The sequence below is a fragment of the Neoarius graeffei genome, chromosome 21 (assembly GCF_027579695.1).
Source record: "Neoarius graeffei isolate fNeoGra1 chromosome 21, fNeoGra1.pri, whole genome shotgun sequence".
NCBI lineage: Eukaryota > Metazoa > Chordata > Actinopteri > Siluriformes > Ariidae > Neoarius > Neoarius graeffei.
In genome coordinates, this window is record NC_083589.1 from 28,337,646 (window position 1) to 28,358,254 (window position 20,609).

The 20,609-nt window shown below is 39.0% G+C and overlaps 1 protein-coding gene across 1 annotated transcript in view; it reads left to right on the forward strand.

Annotated features, from left to right (window-relative positions):
* Positions 1-20,609, forward strand: part of nell2b (neural EGFL like 2b) — a 199,942-nt gene that overhangs the window by 161,155 nt on the left and 18,178 nt on the right. The window lies entirely within an intron of this gene.

The following is a 20,609-nucleotide window of genomic DNA, read 5'->3' on the forward strand; positions in this document are numbered from 1 at the left end:
GTCTGTCCAGCAAAATTACGACCATGTTACACACGTTATGCATCAGTGACTCCTGTAGTTTCCATTCATAAATATTTTATGAATAGAGTAAAGTTCTTTTTTTTTATTTCTCAGATTACAAGAAATAATCTTACAAGGTACATTTTAGCGTGTTATCACTACTCTGGCTCCAATAATTTTTCCTGGGTAAAATCTACAAGAAATTTTGTTAAAACAGTTGGAGTCAATTTATGCATTTAATTTTTTTTCCTGCATGATATTTTAAATAATTTTCTTTCTCTATTAAGACGAGTTCATATATTATTATTTCCCTATGAGAAATCATGACTATGACTTATTTTAGTAAATCTTTTGACTCAAAAATGAGTGTCCAGGTTACACGCATGATGCCAGATTTTCACAGTTTTCAATGTGGTCTCCTGCACAGCACAGTGGGAGAGTTATCGTCCTCTTATGATGTATGTACCAGGGTACTATAACTAGCATGGCATGGTGGTGTAGTGGTTAGCACGGTCGCCTCACAGCAAGAAGGTTCCGGGTTCGAACCCAGCGGCCGGCGAGGGCCTTTCTGTGTGGAGTTTGCATGTTCTCCCTGTGTCTGCATGGGTTTCCTCCGGGTGCTCCAATTTCCCCCACAATCCAAAGACATGCAGTTAGGTTGACGTGGGGCAGCCTTGGGCTGAGGTGCCCTTAAGCAAGGTACCTGACCCCTGACTGCTCCCCAGGCGCTCTGGTGTGGCTGCCCACTGCTCTGAGTGTGTGCATGTGTTCACTGCTTCACATGGGTTAAATGCAGAGGATGAATTTCACTGTGCTTGAAGTGTGTATGTGGCGAATAAAGGTTTCTTAATTATAACCCATATTTAAAGCTCTCCTTGCAGTTTTAAATTTTGAGTGGCATGTCACAAGGTAGTAAACCCTTTATCATAGAAAGAGCCATTTGCTACATTTGTATGAGTTTTATTTGCTGCACCAAAGATGCATCATGGTCATTTTAGATGTTTCACTGTGCTAACTTTAGCCACGCAGAATCAACATCATGTATAATTTAGTTGTAGATACTCCACCAAAGCCACATCATGCTAGATCTACAAGGTTGACTTTGAGATTGAGGAATTCAGGTTTTAATAGATGTGAATCATATTGAAAGCTGTGGAGCAGATTTTTTTCAGGCGACTGTTTTAACGATCATCTTATACATTCTCTAAGGACAGTGTGCCTCTTATATCTCCATTAGTCTCCATCTGTCAGCATTCATACATAATTGCACTGCCTCACTGCTCACACACTAAGTTAAACATTAAAATGCACGAACGTCATTGTATGTAACGGGTTTCTACTGCATGTAAATTACCATACATAAACATGCAAATTATAAACAAGGACAAACATTTGCTGTTGTATTTCTAAATATAGACGTTATCTATGTTTGTCGATTTGGGACATAAAGGTTTAATGGTTCATTTGCGTGATAAAAAGGAAGTTTGATGAATAAAATGTAAAAAAAAAAAAGGTTACAATTAAGGATGCATCCATAAAGATGCCGGTATATCGGACTGATACTTTTCTCATTTACTTATATGTGCAAAAAATTCTTATAGTGTTTGGAGGCTGTTCCGAACTCAGGTTTTCAGTGCTGTTACTGACACTGGAATTAAAATGGCTTTTTGGGGGGTTAGCGCCATTTGATTTACACAACATGCCTACCACTTGGAAGGGCTAGGTTCACATATTTCAGTGTTTCATTGGAATAGACTTTGGTGTGGGTCATAGGAACGACCGTGGGAGATATATAGAATGTTTTATATATCAGTTTGCTAAATTATATTAATGGCGATAGCAATCAAAGTCATAGGGTAATTAACATTTAAAGCCTTAATAGGAAAGGAGAATTCTTCCCAGCTCCATCTGCTTCTTTACTCGTTGGTTTATTTTGCTGTCGTTCTGCCCCTCCCCTTCTCTTCATTCTCTCTGTTTCTCTCATTCTCTTTGCCCGTCCAACTGTACCGTACGTTCACCTCCAAATTGGGGCGTCCTTGGAATGGATTGATAAATAATTAATTTCCTAACAGGATGAAATAGACTTGAGTCGTTGTCAGTGTACTAAGTATTGACTACAGGCTTTTGTGGCCAGCCATGTGTTTTCATTTAATGCGCACTTCCTTAAGAATTACTGTGCAATGTTTAACATAGAACTGCAAGTGAGGATAAAGCAATAACAGTACAAGTTCTTTAAAATGACAAGCTATAAGACAAATTCTTACAATGTCTTGCAAAAGTATTCATCCCCCTTGGTGTTTGTCTCACTTTGTTGCATTACAAGCTGGAATTAAAATAGATTTGTGGAGGGTTAGTACCATTTGATTTACACAACATGCCTACCACTTTAAAGGTGAAAATAATTGTTTCATTGTGACACAAACAATAATTAAGATGAAAAACCAGAAATATGAAACCCCTAAATAACAGCTGGTCCAACCAATTCACTTGTAGGTGCAATTGGTAATTGAGTGATCAATCTCATTAAATCTGAAGGTTAATAATTAAATTGAATCAGTCTCATTGAATCGTTTTCATTGAATCAGTCTCATTGGATCAGTCTCATTAATTAATACCATTAATTTTGGTGCTTAATAATAAATTACCAAACAGCTAAATTGTGGTATATTCCAAATTATTATGATCACTTACCGTATTACACAACTTATATGCACCTTTGAATTCTTTGAGATTGGGCGACTTCAAAAGTATTGGAACAACAAATAAACACACAGTTTCAATAATAATGGAATTTATTATAACAAAGATAAAAATGAATAATAACAGTTGAAATCTTCAGCAAACAGTGAGGTATGTATACATGTGTGTGTTTGTGTGTGTGTGTGTGTGTTTGTGTGTGTGTGTGTAGTAAAAGGAAATTAAACATTAAACATGAAACATGTAGTGTGTGTGTAAAGCCTTCTGGTCTACGACGAAGGAGTTAGCTTTGAATGCTGGCTAGGCGTGTGTATGTGTGGGAGCTGACCACGTGTTTCTAAGTAACAAGGGAGTTAGCTTTGGTTGCTAAGACAAAAGAATTAGCTTGTGTTGCTAGCTGAGGCAAAGGAAGGCTAGCTAACGTGTTTGTGTGTGAGAGGCCTGGTGACCACGTGTTTCTAAGTAACAAGGGAGTTAGCTTTGGTTGCTAAGACAAATGAATTAGCTTTGGTTGCTAAGACAAAAGAATTAGCTTTGTGTGGCTAGCTGAGGCAAAGGAAGGCTAGCTAAGGTGTGTTTGTGAGGCATGTGGAGGAGGGCCGCCACGTGTTCCCTTGAGACAATACAATTAGCTCTGGATGCTAATGAGACAGAAGAATTAGCCGTAGCAGCTAACTCACTAGCTTTATAACATTACCAAATTCACTGAAACCTTGATGAGGTCAAAATATGTGTAAGAATGAAATTAAGAGTGTTAGGAAGGAGTAGAAGATAGCATGCAACCTGTCTATTAAACAATTGAGAGATCAAAACAAAATAGAACAATCAATTCAACACAAAAATCAGTGTGCACAATTAAACCGTTCCTGAGTTTAAATTCACACTACTTCAATAAAGCAAATTCCTAAGACTAGTTTTATGCCCCAAAATTTGCCAGTCTTACTTAGTATCTTGCTTATAGCAAGATTATGAGAAGAAGTTCCGAGACTTTTGGAGTTTCACCGTTGTGAAGCACGTGAAGCACAGAGAATTTCTTGGTCCGACGCGTGGTCGCTCGTGATGAAAAGAAAGTCTCTGATCAGACAATGTGCACAGCTTTTTTAATATTAGAAGGATCTGGTCGCTTCTAACTTTTAAATTAACTGCTTGGCGGCAGTTTGGTACGTACTCGATAATAGGCAAACAAATGAAAAAACGGTTGTAACTCGACTGAGTTAAAAAAATCGCGCGATTCGGGACTCTACCGTGGCCAAAGGTAAGTAAAAGAAAAGCGCAAAACTCTGATTCTTGCAAGAAAGAAGAAAAAGACGTCTTATCTGGTTTGCTTGCCGGAGCAAATCTCTTTGTGCCTGCAGACCGCTGGTCCAGACGGAAAGAGAAAGAAGGAAGCGTTGCTCAGTTTCTTATGCTTTCATGGAGGATGTGACGTTGGAAATCCCGCCCCGGCGTGACGCAGGTCAACGCGGAAGCTGCTGATGGGAGTTGTAGTCCTTAAAGGGACTGTGTTGTAGTTCTTAGACGGACTGTGTTACCTACACAATTCATAAGTCACATAATTAGTTGATTAAGAGCCATCTGTGTGCAATCAAAGTGTCACATGATCTGTCACATGATGTCTGTGTAAATCACCCTGTTCTGGAAGGACCCTGACTCTGCAACACTACTAAACAAGTAACATGAAAACCAAGGAGCCTCCAAACAGGTCAGAGACAAAGTTGTGAAAAAATATGGATCAGGGTTGGGTTATAAAAAAAAAATCTCAAACTTTGAATATCCTAGGGAGCACCATTAAATCCATTATAGCACAATGGAAAGAAAATGGCACCACTACAAACGTGACAAAAGAAGGCTGTCCACCAAAACTCACAGACCAGGCAATGAGGGCATTAATCAGAGATGCAACAAAGACACCAAAGGAGCTGCAAAGACCCACAGCAGAGATGGGCGTATCTGTCCATAGGACCACTATAACCGTACACTCCACAGAGTGAGGCTTTATGGAAGAGTGGGCAGAAAAATGTCATTGCTTAAGAAAATACGCTTGGAGTTTGCCCAACAGCGTGTGACTCCCCAAACATAGAAGATTCTCTGGTCAAATGAGACTAAAATTGATATTTTTGTCCATGATGGGAAACGCCATGTGTGGCGCAAACCCTACACCCTGAGAACACCATTCCTACAGTGAAGCATGGTGGTGGCAGCATCATACTGTGGGGATATTTTTCATCTGCAGGGAAAGGAAAGCTGGTCAGGACTGAAGGAAAGATGGATGGCACTAAATACAGGGCAATTCTGGAGGAAAACCTGTTTGAGTCGGCCAGAGGTTTGAGACTGGGATGAAGGTTCACGTTCCAGCAGGACAATGACCCTAAACATACTGCTAAAGCTACAATGGAGTGGTTTAAAGAGAAACATTTAAATGTCTTGGAATGGCCTAATCAAAGCCCAGACCTCAATCCAATTGAGAATCTGTGGCATAACTTGAAGATTGCTGTACACCAACGCAACCCATCTAACTTGAAGGAGTTGGAGCAGTTTTGCCTTGAGGAATGGGTAAAAATCCCAGTGGCTAGATGTGCTAGGCTAATAGAGACATACCCCAAGAGACTTGCAGCTGTAATTGCAGCAAAATGTGGCTGTAATTGCAGCAAAGTATTGACTTTGGGGGTGAATACCTATGCACACTCCAGATTTTTGCTTTTGTTTTTATATTATTGTTTGTGTCACAATCAAACAACAATTTTCACCTTTAAAGTGGTAGGCATGTAGTGTAAATCAAGTGGTTCTAACCCTCCAAAAATCCATTTTAATTTCAGCTTGTAATGTGACAAAACAGGACAAACACCAAGGGGGATGAATACTTTTGCGAGACACTGTATATACCAAGCTAGTAATACTATGGGAGGTAAGCCTATTATATGTGGTGCTAATGAGCAGTCAACACAAAATAACAGTGATCTAAATTTGAATAGTAATCAAATGTACCATGCACTGAAAGGCTCCAGTTGAAATTATGGATTCTCTGAGGTGACTGGCATTGTACTGTTTTCTGCCAGTCACCGAAGAGAATCCATAATTTCAACTGGAGCCTCTCAGTGCATTTTATATTTGATTTTTATTCTATCCACATTCACTGGATATGAGCAATTGCATACTCTGGCTGCTCTACTACTAGGTTATCAGCTCATATACCGTGAGTAGAGGAAAAACAAAATGGCAAAGCAAGTTGCTGAACCAACCAAGGATGAAATAAAAACTCTACTTGAAATCAAAACCCTAAAAAAAATGCAAAAAAAAGCAACAAAATATGGAATAAAAGTATCTTTGTTTTTTATTTTTCAACAATTATTCTTATAGCATTTTTCACAAATTGCTCCGGTCATTTCGCTTGTTTGTTTACATTCTAAGTGGAAATTATTTTGTTGGACGTTTTGTATAAAGTTTTGATTTAAATTGAATTAGCAAAAAATAAAAAAGCGCTGTTTCTCAAAATCCAGTGAATGTGGATAGAATAAAACAGTTATTTTTCTCAATGTTGTCATACATGGCTTATCAGCTCATGTAAGACTCTGTTTCAAGGAATAACTGTTAAATATCCATCATCAAAAAAATTACAAACTAAGTGTTAAGTACTGTAGAAAGAATTAGAAGTAAACCTGAATAAAATATTAGAGGTCTGACTCAGCCTCATTAGGTATGATCATGATACGTAGATCTACACACAGAAATGCTCTCAGAGCCACAGCTGTGACTCGAGTCGGCCATATAGGTTGAAGCTGTGACGGCAGTTCATGGTATATCCAGGATACACCATGACTGACTCACACCATATCCTTTTTTTTTTTTTTTCATTTTTGATGTCACGAGATACCTTGCTTAATCAGTGGTGGAACTATTTTTTCTCACATGAGCCATCCTTGGCCAATCCCTGCATGGGAATGTTTTGATGAGGGATATAAAATTGATTAATAACGTTATAATAGAATGAACCTAGTCACGGTTCGAATTACATGGGAGCCAGTGGGAGCTGAGCTCCCACAGAGTGAGGACTGGCTCTCATTAAAGCAGTAAAATCAGATATCTGTGGGGGTCTCTAAAAATGCACCATCATTATATTTAATCACAAATAAAGCTCATTTTCCTTTAATATACTGAGTAATATTGATGTTAAAGACAGATAAATAGCCTTAAATAATAATAAGAATAAATATGTTTTCCAAAAGAATGCATTACTTTCCAAAAGGTGCATACTCTCGTGAATGCAGAACCACCACACCACTATGCACACAAGCTATCCTTTTGAGAGCTCACAAACGTTAACATACACACATGCGTTAATCCTTTCAGAAGAAGAACCACTTGACCTTGGTTTCATTCATTGGTTACGTTTTCAGGAAAAAGATCATGACCACAGCCTGCTGAAAACAGACCACTTTGGTCTATTTTGTCTGCGTGATGGTAAGAAAATAGCTTTTACTTTCTACTAGTAGAATGCATTCTCCCTCTGTTTAAAAAGTGTAGGCTATAGGAAAATAGCAAAAACAATATGTTCAACAAAAAAAAAACAATTAAAATAATTTAAAAAAAGACTACTGTGTGCATGCAAGTATAGGCTAATGAACCACGTAGCCTCTCACTCACAGAAAGCGCACCTGTTCGGCTATATATTTACTCACCACGTCCACGCACCATTCCTTTTTTTTTTTTAAGAGACCCCCACAAAGATGAATTCATAATTCGAACCCTGAACCCAGTAGTACGTGTCATGTCTAGTATTTAACCTCCTAGGGCTTAGCGGTCACATGCGTGGACAGCACTTTATGGAAATTCGGAACAAGAATCCACATGTGGACATACTTTTTCTCTAAAAGTACATCTTATCAAAAGATGATGCTTAGTTTTTATTCTAATCAGGTTCTAATACCAAATAGCAAAGAGAAATAAAAAATGCATGTAAAAAAACAGCTTGGTCCTTAGGAGGTTAAAGCAGCTAAAACAGGTACACAGTACTATGTAGGCTACTCATTTCAGTATCCCAGTCAGTATCAGTGAGTACCAAAATCATGTACTCATACTCTGTCTGGAAAGCATTGTGCTGATGTTACTAGATAAAATGCAATACTTTATTTTCCAACAGAGAAACATCTAAAATATCGAGATGTATCCAAAACAGTGTAGCTTAAGCATTAACACTATACTGCATAATGGATGGATGGATGTACTTTATTGGTCCCTAAGCGGAAATTTTGTTGCTACAGCAGAAACAGATATTGAAGTACTATACAAAAGTATAACATTCAACATGTATTACCATATATTAGCACAGTGCAATGAAACTCAGTCATTATGAGCAAAACTACAGGTACAGAAGCTACACTGTACAGAAGGACAACATCAGAATAACAATTTAAAAAAAAAATTGGTACAAAATTACAAGGCAATATTGTGCCAGATCATGAAGAAAGATTTGAGTACAGAGCCTTCATTATGATTGTTTTATTTTCTGTAAAATTAGATTAGGAAGTTCCATTCTGAAAATTTCTATAAAATCAGATTATGAAGTTCCATTATTTATGGAGTGTTTAAATCCAATTGAGTTTATTTGAAAAGTATCAGATCCAGGTATTTCTGCCTCAGGGGTACATTTGATATTAAGTTACTGTATTATATTAAAAATATGCTGAAACTGCTAAGGTCTATGGAACAGCGAATACAAAGGTATTGCATAATATTTGCATAACATTAGAGTTTCATCTCAATCACGGATGAATATATTAAGACGAAATACAATCCCAAATCAGAAAAAGTTGACATGGTATGGAAAATGCAAATAAATAAAAGAAAGCAGTGATTTCTAAATTTACTTTGACTTGTATTTCATTGCAGACAGAATGAGCCCAAGATATTTCATGTTTTGTTGGTCAGCTTCATTTCATTTGTTAGCCATTCCTGTATTTCAGGACTGCAACACATTCCAAAAACAGTTGGGACGGGGGAAATTTAGGGCTAGTAATGAGGTAAAAATTAAATATTGATGTGATTTGAAACAGGTGATGTTAACAGATGTGTATTGTGGTCAGACGAATCAGTATTCCAGGTCTTTTTTGGAAGAAATGGATGCCGTGTGCTCTGAACCAAAAACAAAAAGGACCATCCAGACTGTTAACAGCAACAAGTCCAAAAGCCAGGGTGTGTCACGGTATGAGGTTGTGTCAGTGCCCTTGCCAAAGGTAACTTACACTTCTGTGATGGAGCATTAATGCAGAAAAGCACAGTGAGATTTTGGGGCAACATATTCTGCCCTCAAGACAACAACTTTTCCAGGGACATTTCAACTAGACGCGGCACGGTGGTGTAGTGGTTAGCGCTGTCGCCTCACAGCAAGAAGGTCCGGGTTCGAGCCCTGTGGCCGGCGAGGGCCTTTCTGTGCGGAGTTTGCATGTTCTCCCCGTGTCCGCGTGGGTTTCCTCCGGGTGCTCCGGTTTCCCCCACAGTCCAAAGACATGCAGGTTAGGTTAACTGGTGACTCTAAATTGACCATAGGTGTGAATGTGAGTATGAATGGTTGTCTGTGTCTATGTGTCAGCCCTGTGATGACCTGGCGACTTGTCCAGGGTGTACCCCGCCTTTCGCCCGTAGTCAGCTGGGATAGGCTCCAGCTTGCCTGCGACCCTGTAGAACAGGATAAAGCGGCTAGAGATAATGAGATGAGATGAGATTTCAACTAGACGATGCAAAACCACAGTCTGCACACATTACAAAGGCAGGGCTATGGATGAAGAGGGTGCCTGTCCCTTCTGTCCCCAATAGAAAATGTGTGGAGAATTTTGAAATGAAAACTATAACAACGACGATCCCGTACTGTTGCACACCTTAAGACCTGTTTGCAGGAAGAATGGTACAAAATAACACCTGAAACACTTCATTTGGTGTCTTCAGTCCCTAAACATCTTTTAAGTGTTGTGAGGAGGAATGGCATCATTATAAATGTGATGCAAGGATCAAATTTGCAATATGTGGGGTTTTTTTTCAAAATAAACAATAAAATTCAAGATTGTGTACTTCTGTTTTGTTTTGAATACAATATAGGTTGACGATTATTTACAAATCATTGTTTTTAGTTTTTATTTCAACATACCATACCAATTTCTGAGTTGGGGTTGTATAAAAAAAAACTCTGGAGAAAGCGCTATCTACCCTCTTCTGCATACATGAACTCACAAACCATGAGAGTAGTGTTGAGAATAATGCTTTCCCTCCTACCCAGAGAGCACAGCCAGTCTTGCTTTCTTGACTCCTGCCCACGGATGGCTGCGGCATCTTTGGGATTCGAACCGTCTTGATCTCCTGATGATAGAGAGCACACTTCTGTTTTGCAGCTTCTAATTACACTAATCTTTCACAGTGAATATAGTAGAACTGTCAGTACCTGATTTATTAACTGTTTAAGGTAATCATTATTTTGCTATTTATAATACATTTAGGGTAGACTTGAATAAAATAAACACAATGATACTTCGCAATGAGCGTTTGTGAATGCTGGGCTTATATAGGGAAATAAGTACAGGGAAATGGGAAACAGGTGTACTTCCGAGAATTCCAGAGATGACGAGCACTGTGGTGCTTGGGAATTGTGGTCCGGAGCAGCCATGTTTGGAGGCTGTTCCGAGCTCAGGTTTTCAGTGCTGTTACTGACACTGGAATTAAAATGGCTTTTTGGGGGGTTAGCGCCATTTGATTTACACAACATGCCTACCACTTGGAAGGGCTAGGTTCACATATTTCAGTGTTTCACTGGAATAGACTTTGGTGTGGGTCAGAGGAACGACCGTGGGAGATATATAGAATGTTTTATATATCAGTTTGCTAAATTATATTAATGGCGATAGCAATCAAACTCATAGGGTAATTAACATTTAAAGCCTTAATAGGAAAGGATAATTCTTCCCAGCTCCATATGTTTCTTTCCTCGTTGGTTTATTTTGCTGTCGTTCTGCCCCTCCCCTTCTCTCTTCCTCTCTGTTTCTTTCATTCTCTTTGCCCGTCCGACTGTACGTTCACCTCCAAATTGGGGCGTCCTTGGAATGGATTGATAAATAATTAATTTCCTAACAGGATGAAATAGACTTGAGTCGTTGTCAGTGTACTAAGTATTGACTACAGGCTTTTGTCGCCAACCATGTGTTTTCATTTAATGCGCACTTCCTTAAGAATTACTGTGCAATGTTTAGCATAGAACTGCAAGTGAGGATAAAGCAATAACAGTACAAGTTCTTTAAAATGACAAGCCATCAGACAGAAATAAATAGGTGCAGGGAGTTTGTGCATCAAATCACAGTCTGGGATCTTCCAGATACTACCACTACTCCAGCATATCCTCGACCTCCCCTGGGGGATTTGTCTTTTTCCCGTAATTCACAAAGCTTCTGCCTCTCCATGTGAAATTGAATCATAAAGTTCAGCTTGCACGTAGACAGTAAATCTCCAGAGATATATCGATCTGGGCACAGATACAGGTTCCTCTCTTGCTTTCGTACCATTTCTTGCTTTTGCTTTCTCATATCCCAGTGTACTCAACAGTTTTGAGGTTGCCAAGGCATTACAGTACCACCTTTCATTTCAGCTCACACTCTGCTCAGTCAGCTCACAGTATTTCAGGTTCAGATAATGTCTAGAGCATTGATTTGATTTTAGCTGTACAAAACTTGGTAATGCCTTTTGGTTTTAAATACTAATTTGACCTTGCTTTAATTCACTCATTTATAAATATTTGTATTACATAGACACGAGTGTTTTACTGGGAAATACACCACTCGGAATTTTCATACAAGCTACATCTGGGACATAAATCTCCATAAAACTGTGACATAAATCTCTACATGTCACTCGTGAGGCAATCGATGAATTGTTTTGATAAATTTGTGTACTTTTTGTTTGTGAATGTGTCGATATAATAAAAAGGAAATCACATGTTGCCTTGAATATATGAAGTTTATCTTCTCGTGTTGAAAAACTTGTATTTTTCATACGAAATGTATCACAGATCTGAGTGACATATTTAAATAATATTGGCTAGTGTTGAGTGGTATATCAGATATATTCCATTCAGCTAACATGATATTGAACAAGTCGAAGATGAGTAGCTGAATGGAATATATCTGATATACCATGAAATAAAAGCCATAATAATAATAATAATAATAATAATAATAATAATTATTATTATTATTATTATTAATATTATTATTATTATACATACACATTCCTTTCCGGTCTTCAATGTGCATACCTGTCAACTTTGAGGTTTGAAAAAAAGGGATATTTCCCAGATTTTTAACTCAAAATAAGGGAAAATTTCGGAAAGTCATACCCTTCACCAAAAGTGGGTGTGTAGTTGAATGGGGGGCAATTTTCTATCTAGTATTTGTGATTTCCTGTACTCTGGTGCATGTTGGTGATAGCCAAGACCCAAACTCAATATGCTTATGGTTTATAGAGTGCATTTGTGAATAAACTATACATTTATTTTTATTTGCTTTCAGTGGTACCAGTTATTTCCCAAATTAAGGGCTAAAGTACGTATCTTATGTTAAAATAAGAAAAGGTCATTATATAACCAGTCAATAAATTCAATTCCATTGCAATTTATTATGGTTTTACCATAGTCATGGCCTTAGAACACTAGATAGATAGATAGATAGATAGATAGATAGATAGATAGATTAATAAAGAGATAAAGAGTAATATAAGATATTAAACCAAGAGTGATTTAAAATGGGTAAGTTTCAGATAGAAAATAAAATAGACAATGAGTGGATAAAACAGTTAATACACCAATTAGTTTACACTAGGCTATTTATGAGGTCTTAGCCAGGACATACTTAATGTAAACATGTGTAGCTTACCTTTGATTATTTGGGAGGCTTTCGTTTTCCCCATGGAAAATTTCTTTGCGATGGAAGAGTCTGGGAACATTCCAGCCACGCACTTGTTGAAATCATCAAAGAAAGAGAGGCTAATGTTTTTCTTAGCTATTAGCATCGCCATCTTCACCTCAGACCTAATCAGTGTTGCCAGATACTGCTGACGTTTTCCAGCCCAAATTATGTTCAAAACCTGCCAAAATGCACTTGAAACCGCCCAACTTGGGCGGGAAACCTCCCAATCTGGCAACACTGGACCTAATCACTTGTTCAGCCTCGACTCCGGACGGAGTTCTGTAATTACTGATGCCTGAGAGGGCGGGGACGTGAATTCATGGCCCGACTTCCTGCTGTAAACTCCTGTCAGAGGCGCGTCATGAATTCTGGACCTACCGACTTTTTTATATTGTGAAAATACGGGACTTTTATATAATGTGAAAATACGGGATATTTTCGGGAAAATAAAAAAACGGGAAGATAGCGGGAAATAAGTCAAAATAAGGGATTTCCCAGGAAAAATGGGAGGTTTGACAGGTGTGTCAATGTGTCTTTCTCTTTCAAAATTCTCTCAAAATCTTCTGTATTTAATGAAGCAAACCTGGCGGCCATGTTTGTATATAAATTGTCACAGTCACTCGCTAGCGCGGAGGTTTTATGTCTTCGACGTGTGATGTCATGTTGTTTTGACAACCATGCAATATTGCAAACCATATTCAATGCTCATTCTCCATTGGGTAGAGTGACGTAATATACGTAGGATAAGCGATATGCGAACAATATCACATGCTATCAAACCAAATGAATGAAACCCTTAGAACACGTTTTGTTCCATTGAAAAATTGTCCTGTATGTATAATATTTCCTGATATTTCACGCCGATGATGTCACTCCCAGTGTTTTCCCGCTGATTTGATACTTCTTGTCAAAATGGTGAACCGGTTCAAAATTAAAATTCTTTTGATTAACTTGCGTATTTTTTATCTCTTTTTTTTGTGGATGTGTTCATATAATACAAAGAACATTACACGGTGGCGTGAAGATATGACGTTAATCTTCTTGTGTTGAAAATATTTTCACTCATTTGCTTCACTCATGAGTGAATGTTCACCACTCGAATATAAACTTCATATCTTCACTCAACCGTGTAATATCCTTTATTATGTATCATATGCAGTATTTTCTTTCTGAGCTCATTTTGAACTCTCTTTGGTTATAGTACACACAGAGAAAGACAAACGTCTAATTAGTCAACAAATCCTATTGATCATGAACATGTCAATCTGTGCTAGTTGGAGTCACAGAAAGATCTGATTTGAAAGAATCTCTCAGCCATGCTGCTTATTAGATTATTTCATATTTTTCCCTCTGAAGTAGAAGGAATATGAAATAAAGAAGTTGAAAGAAAGCGGATGGTGAGAGACAAAGAGAAAGGAAAGATGAAAAGCGTCATGAGAAAGTCTGTGTTTGTCTGTGTGTATGTGTGTGTGGAATAAAAGAATAAAGACGCAGTGCCGGGAGTGACAGACAAAAGAGAAAGAGAGAGGAAAAACCATTACACCATGTCCATTATAACCAGAAACTCTGAGCCAGGTAGTGTGATGTCTTACAGGAAAGTGATAACTAAGAAACGGGATATTGAACTGAAAGTAATAATAATAATGGTGGCATGGTGGTGTAGTGGTTAGTGCTGTCTCCTCACAGCAAGAAGGTCCGGGTTCGAGCCCCGTGGCCAGCGAGGGCCTTTCTGTGTGGAGTTTGCATGTTCTCCCCGTGTCCGCGTGGGTTTCCTCCGGGTGCTCCGGTTTTTCCCCACAGTCCAAAGACATGCAGGTTAGGTTAACTGGTGACTCTAAATTGACCGTAGGTGTGAATGTGAGTGTGAATGGTTGTCTGTGTCTATGTATCAGCTCTGTGATGACCTGGCGACTTGCCCAGGGTGTACCCCGCCTTTCACCCGTAGTCAGCTGGGATAGGCTCCAGCTTGCCTGCAACCCTGTAGAACAGGATAAAGCGGCTACAGTAGGGTGACCAGATTTCCCGAGTCTGAAACCGGGACACTTTTGCGCGCGACCATGCTCGTGCACGCACACCTTTTTTTTTTACGTAAACATGACACTCAGAGAGGTGCTCTTATCATTTTGTTGAAGCTCACATTTATCAACATCTCACATGAAATAAAACAAACAGGCATTTTGTTATCTAGTAGCACAGTGGTATACAGATCAGTTAAATTATGGTCAGACAACAGATTTTGTAATGGCTGAGAATAGGCCAGGCTATGTCCATAGGCCAAATTTAAACTGATTTATTTCACCTGTTTGTGAGAACACCAAGAAGAATGCATATGCACATGTAAGCTATATCTCTAAAATTGTATGCACTATAGCATGAACTTAAACAGTAGATATGTGACCTCAACATAGCCTAGGTCAGAATCAACCTTACTAACCATTTCCCACAACTGAATGAATAAAGCAAGAAGATGTGTACAAAAGTGAACACTTTAATGGAAGGTGCAACAAGCTGTTCAACACAGCAATATGGCCAAACTGTCAGAATGGTATGTTAAACAGAAACAAAAAAGAGACAAGTGATTTGAGAATATATACTACGGAAGCCGAGAGAGGCCCTTCATATAATCCTTTTTTTAATTCACCTTGTTATCCTGAGATAACAACATAATTAATTCGAGATCTCAAGAAAACAAAACCGTTATTCCGAGATCTCGAGAAAACAAAACAATTATTTCATGATTTCGAGTAAACAGCTGAGAAATGGTTCATTCATGTGTGCCAAGAGACTTGTGATATGCTGACTTTGGGGCTATTTCTCATTCTGTATAGACGCAACTTTGGTCATTAGAATGTCTGGAATAATCGATCACCTAATAAGGCAATATTTTGATCAGGGGCTGACACAGGGAGAGATTGCATTAAGTCTTTTAATAAGGGATAATTTCAAAATTAGTCCGCGGCACCTCCGCAGAAGACTGGCCCGGCTTCGTCTCTACCGACGGAGATACAGTGATCCAGCTGAGATCACGGAATAATTGTTTTGTTTTCTCGAGATCACGGAATAATTGTTTTGTTTTCTCGAGATCTCGAATTAGTTGTGTTGTTTTCTCGAGATCCTGAATTAATTATGTCGTTATCTCGGGATAACAAGGTGAATAAAAAAAGATTATATGAAGGGCCTCTCGCAGCTTCCGTAAATATACACTCAAACAAAACAGCAATAAAGGAGGAGAGGGGCGACAGCCCGAGGAAAGCCCCCACAGGAGCGCACAGCATTTGCAACATACTGTAGGCTACCCAACTCAGTACAGGAACAAAGCACTTACAGTGTGTGCAGTAGGCTTCATGCACATTCTTCTGCACCTCTCGGAGGAAGGGGTAGGTGCCCTGTAAATCTTTGGAAAAGGTAGATTTTCTTTTCAGCATAATTGCTGCGGCATTACTGCTGCTAGCTGCTAGACAAAGAACATTCGCGCCAGTTAATGTTTATTTTATTGTTGCATGGCAATACGTTCTGTTGTCTGGAATAATGTGGCTAAATAAACACCCATGCCACAGGGCCAGGGGGCAGTAACCAGGAAAGTTTGCGATTCCTGTCAATTCATCAAAATAGTAAATGCAGACATTTCTCCGCTAATGATTCCCACGCTGCTCAGTCGCAAATGTTGCGAGTGGCAAAAACCAGGACATATCCATGTCCCGACAGACTTTTGTCGGGACTCGGGACACACAACCCCAAATTGGGACTGTCCCGGTAAAACCGGGACGTCTGGTCACCCTAGGCTACAGATAATGAGATGAGATGAGATGAGATGAGATGAGATGAGATGAGATATTTACTCTATGAGGCAGTAGCCACTAAAATGAAGCGTAATCCAAAAATGAACAATTTAAAAATCACAGAAGTGAAATATACCAAGTGTCTGTACTTTATATTATTCTACTCTTACCTCTTACATTTTTGAAACTGAAACCTCCGAACCGAGGCTGACATACCGTACACACGCTGTCGCCATGACCAAAACTCTTATTTCCCAGAAATGGCCCAGCACTAGAGCTCAGTGGAACGCACTTTCCCTCTGTAATAAGCATAAACATGTCTAAAAGCGATTTCTTTAGTCTAGTCCATTTGTTTCGAATGGTGAATTGAATTGTGTACACTCACCAGCCATTTTAATCGGAACATGTGTATGCACATGCGCAGTGTGTGACTGTTACAATCTTACATTGTTACAGCACGATGACATAGTGGCTAGTACCTCTACAGTGGTGCTTGAAAGTTTGCGAACCCTTTAGAATTTTCTAGATTTCTGCATTAATATGACCGAAAACATCATCAGATTTTCACCCAAGTCCTAAATATAGATAAAGAGAACCCAGGGATAGGCTCCAGCTTGCCTGCGACCCTGTAGAACAGGATAAAGTGGCTAGAGATAATGAGATGAGATCCAATATTACATATCTGTGAGTGGCAAAAGTATGTGAACCTTTGCTTTCAGCATCTGGTGTGACCCCCTTGTGCAGCAATAACTGCAACTAAATGTTTCCGCTCACTGTTGATCAGTCCTTGAATTTTAGCCCATTCTGCCATACAGAACAGCTTCAACTCTGGGATGTTGGTGGGTTTCCTCACATGAACTGCTCGCTTCAGGTTCTTCCACAACATTTCAATTGGATTAAGGTCAGGACTTTGACTTGGCCATTCCAAAACATTAACTTTATTCTTCTTTAACCGTTCTTTGGTAGAACGACTTGTGTGCTTAGGGTTGTTGTCTTGCTGCATGACCCACCTTCTCTTGAGATTCAGTTCATGGACAGATGTCCTGATATTTTCCTTTAGAATTTGCTGGTATAATTCAGAATTCATTGTTCCATCAATGATGGCAAGCCGTCCTGGCCCAGATGCAGCAAAACAGGCCCAAACCATGATATTACCACCACCATGTTTCACAGATGGGATCAGGTTCTTATGCTGGAATGCAGTGTTTCCTTTCTCCAAACATAACGCTTCTCATTTAAACCAAAAAGTTCTATTTTGGTCTCATCCGTCCACAAAACATTTTTCCAATAGCCTTCTGGCTTGTCCACGTGATCTTTTGCAAACTGCAGACGAGCAGCAATGTTCTTTTTGGAGAGCAGTGGCTTTCTCCTTGCAACCTTGCCATGCACACCATTGTTGTTCAGTATTCTCCTGATGGTGGACTCATGAACATTAACATTAGCCAATGCAAGAAAGGCCTTCAGTTGCTTAGACGTTACCCTGGGGTCCTTTGTGACCTCGCTGACTATTAGGGGAGAGTGGGGTAAGATGAGCCACTTTTTACATTTTTCATCATAACTACATGTTAAAGCCATTTTTGCTTCCAGTCTACACACCATACCAAATTTCAAAGTGTCCTGTTACTATCTGAGCAAAACATAATTGATAAGCTCTTATGGTTAGAGTGATATTACCTCTTGAAAAAAAAATGTCAAGTGGCTCAACTTACCCCATGCACGGGGTAAGATGAGCCACTGTGTGGGGTAAATTGAGCCAACACAAAACATGTTAGGTTAACAAAGTAAACGACTTTTATTATTAGAAATGCAATCAATGAATCAAGTCAAGTCAATCAAGTGGGGGATAGGGCCGTTGCATAGAGAAGGGGAGATGAAGAGAGAGGTGATAGAACGAGATGGGATAGGGAGGGATAGATAGATGGATAGAGAGAGATATATGCGTAGATAGATAGAAAGAGGGATGGTTAGAGAGGGAATGAGAGATATACTATATTATAGAAATTACTAAAACAGTAGAACAGTGCCAAAAGAATCTTATTTCTTTCAGTAGGTTAAAACATTGCTAAAACATGCAGCAATCATTCCATCAATCATTCAATCATTTCATCATTATTCAATGTTCCAAGCGTTCAAATGGCAAGGGAACACCATTTGCCTCTCCCTCCGTGCTGTCCCCCCAACAGTAAAGGGGCGGGGCAATTTTTTCACAATATCCTGTCTTGACAGGATAGCCTCATCTTTCTCTTTGAAGACAAAGGTTGGCTTTCTTGCAGAGCCATGGCATGACCGGCTTCTTTTGAGAAATCTTGCTTCTATTTCGAAGACATCCAATTTGATTATCTGGCCAATGAAGAAATGCACTTTCTTCTTCCCCGTGTATTTTGCCACAACATAATCCCCCACATCTAACAACTGGTCTTCCTCATCTGATGTCATTATATATATATATATATATATATATATATATATGTTGTTGTCATATATGACCAGTAAATGTGAAAACTTAAGTGTCATCCATATTGGGTAAGCTCAGCCACCAATGGGGTAAGTTGAGCCAGTGGCTCAACTTGCCCCACATCTAATGGCTCATCTTACCCCATGGCCACCATTTTGTAGAAAAATGCTAATAAAGGGGATTAGGCTAATCAAAATTATTTTTATTAGCATTCATATCATAGCTTAGAAAGCCACTAACTTAACCCTAATGTGTCTAAATATTATTCTACTTTTGTCTTCTCTAAATCATCTTCACTGTGGACAAACATGGAATTGACTTAGAAAGCACAAAAACACATTTTTATAAATATGTCCCTCACCTAGTTTGACATGTGGTGCTCCTCTCCACAAGTGTAAGTAAATGGTCCCGGCCCCCTTTGAATGTGGTCACATGATCACATTTGTTTACTGTTTCTTAGAAACAGGGGGTGGCTCATCTTACCCCCTGGCTCATCTTACCCCGCTCTCCCCTACATGCCTTGCTCTTGGAGTGATCTTTGTTGGTCGACCACTCCTGGGGAGGGTAACAATGGTCTTGAATTTCCCCCATTTGTACACAGTCTGTCTGATTGTGGATTGGTGGAGTCCAAACTCTTTAGAGATGGTTTTGTAACCTTTTCCAGCCTGATGAGCATCAACAACACTTTTTCTGAGGTCCTCAGAAATCTCCTTTGTTCGTGCCATGATACACTTCCACAAACATGTGTTGTGAAGATCAGACTTTGATAGATCCCTGTTCTTTAAATAAAACAGGGTGCCCACTCACACCTGATTGTCATCCCATTGATTGAAAACACCTGACTCTAATTTCACCTTCAAATTAACTGCTAATCCTAGAGGTTCACATACTTTTGCCACTCACAGATATGTAATATTGGATTATTGTCCTCAATAAATAAATGACCAATTATGATATTTTTTTATCTCGTTTGTTTAACTGGGTTCTCTTTATCTACTTTTAGGACTTGTGTGAAAATCTGATGATGTTTTAGGTCATATTTATGCAGAAATATAGAAAATTCTTAAGGGTTCACAAACTTTCAAGCACCACTGTATATGAGGCAGTAGGCACAACAAAAATGATTTTGACCTTTTTGGTGACCTTGACCGGATGACCTTCAAAACGTTGGAGGTTCTATTTGAGACCAATGCCCATCTATCCAGAAAGTTTCATGAAGATTGATCCAGCCGTTTTCCCGTAATATCATTAACAAAAAAACAAAGAAACAAATAAACAAAGAAACCTGACCGAAAACAATACCTCGCCCCCTGGTGGACTCTGTCCCAGGCGAGATAATAATAATACTTTTTTTTTTTTTACATTTTTCTCCATAAAAATTGGAACAGGTTGTAACCCTTCATGTCTTTGTCTTTGAGAATCTTATTGCGCATTTTCTTCAGGGACCTAAACTAATGAGTTGTTTTTTTTCCCTTGAAACCTTGTGATGATATTTGAATTTGGAGTGTGTCCCAAAGGGTTCACGAACAAACCACTTGAAAAGTAGGGTGCCGCCACAAATAGACAGACTATTATGTGTGGTGCTGTTTAGTAACTTGGACTCCTGGAGACTCAACAGCCAAATAAAATCACACACCTGAGGAATCTGTGCTTGTGTGTGTACATGGATGAGATACCCCATTGATTGGTGTCGTAATGGTTTCATAAACTATACTCACATAATATACATTTTTGCTGCAC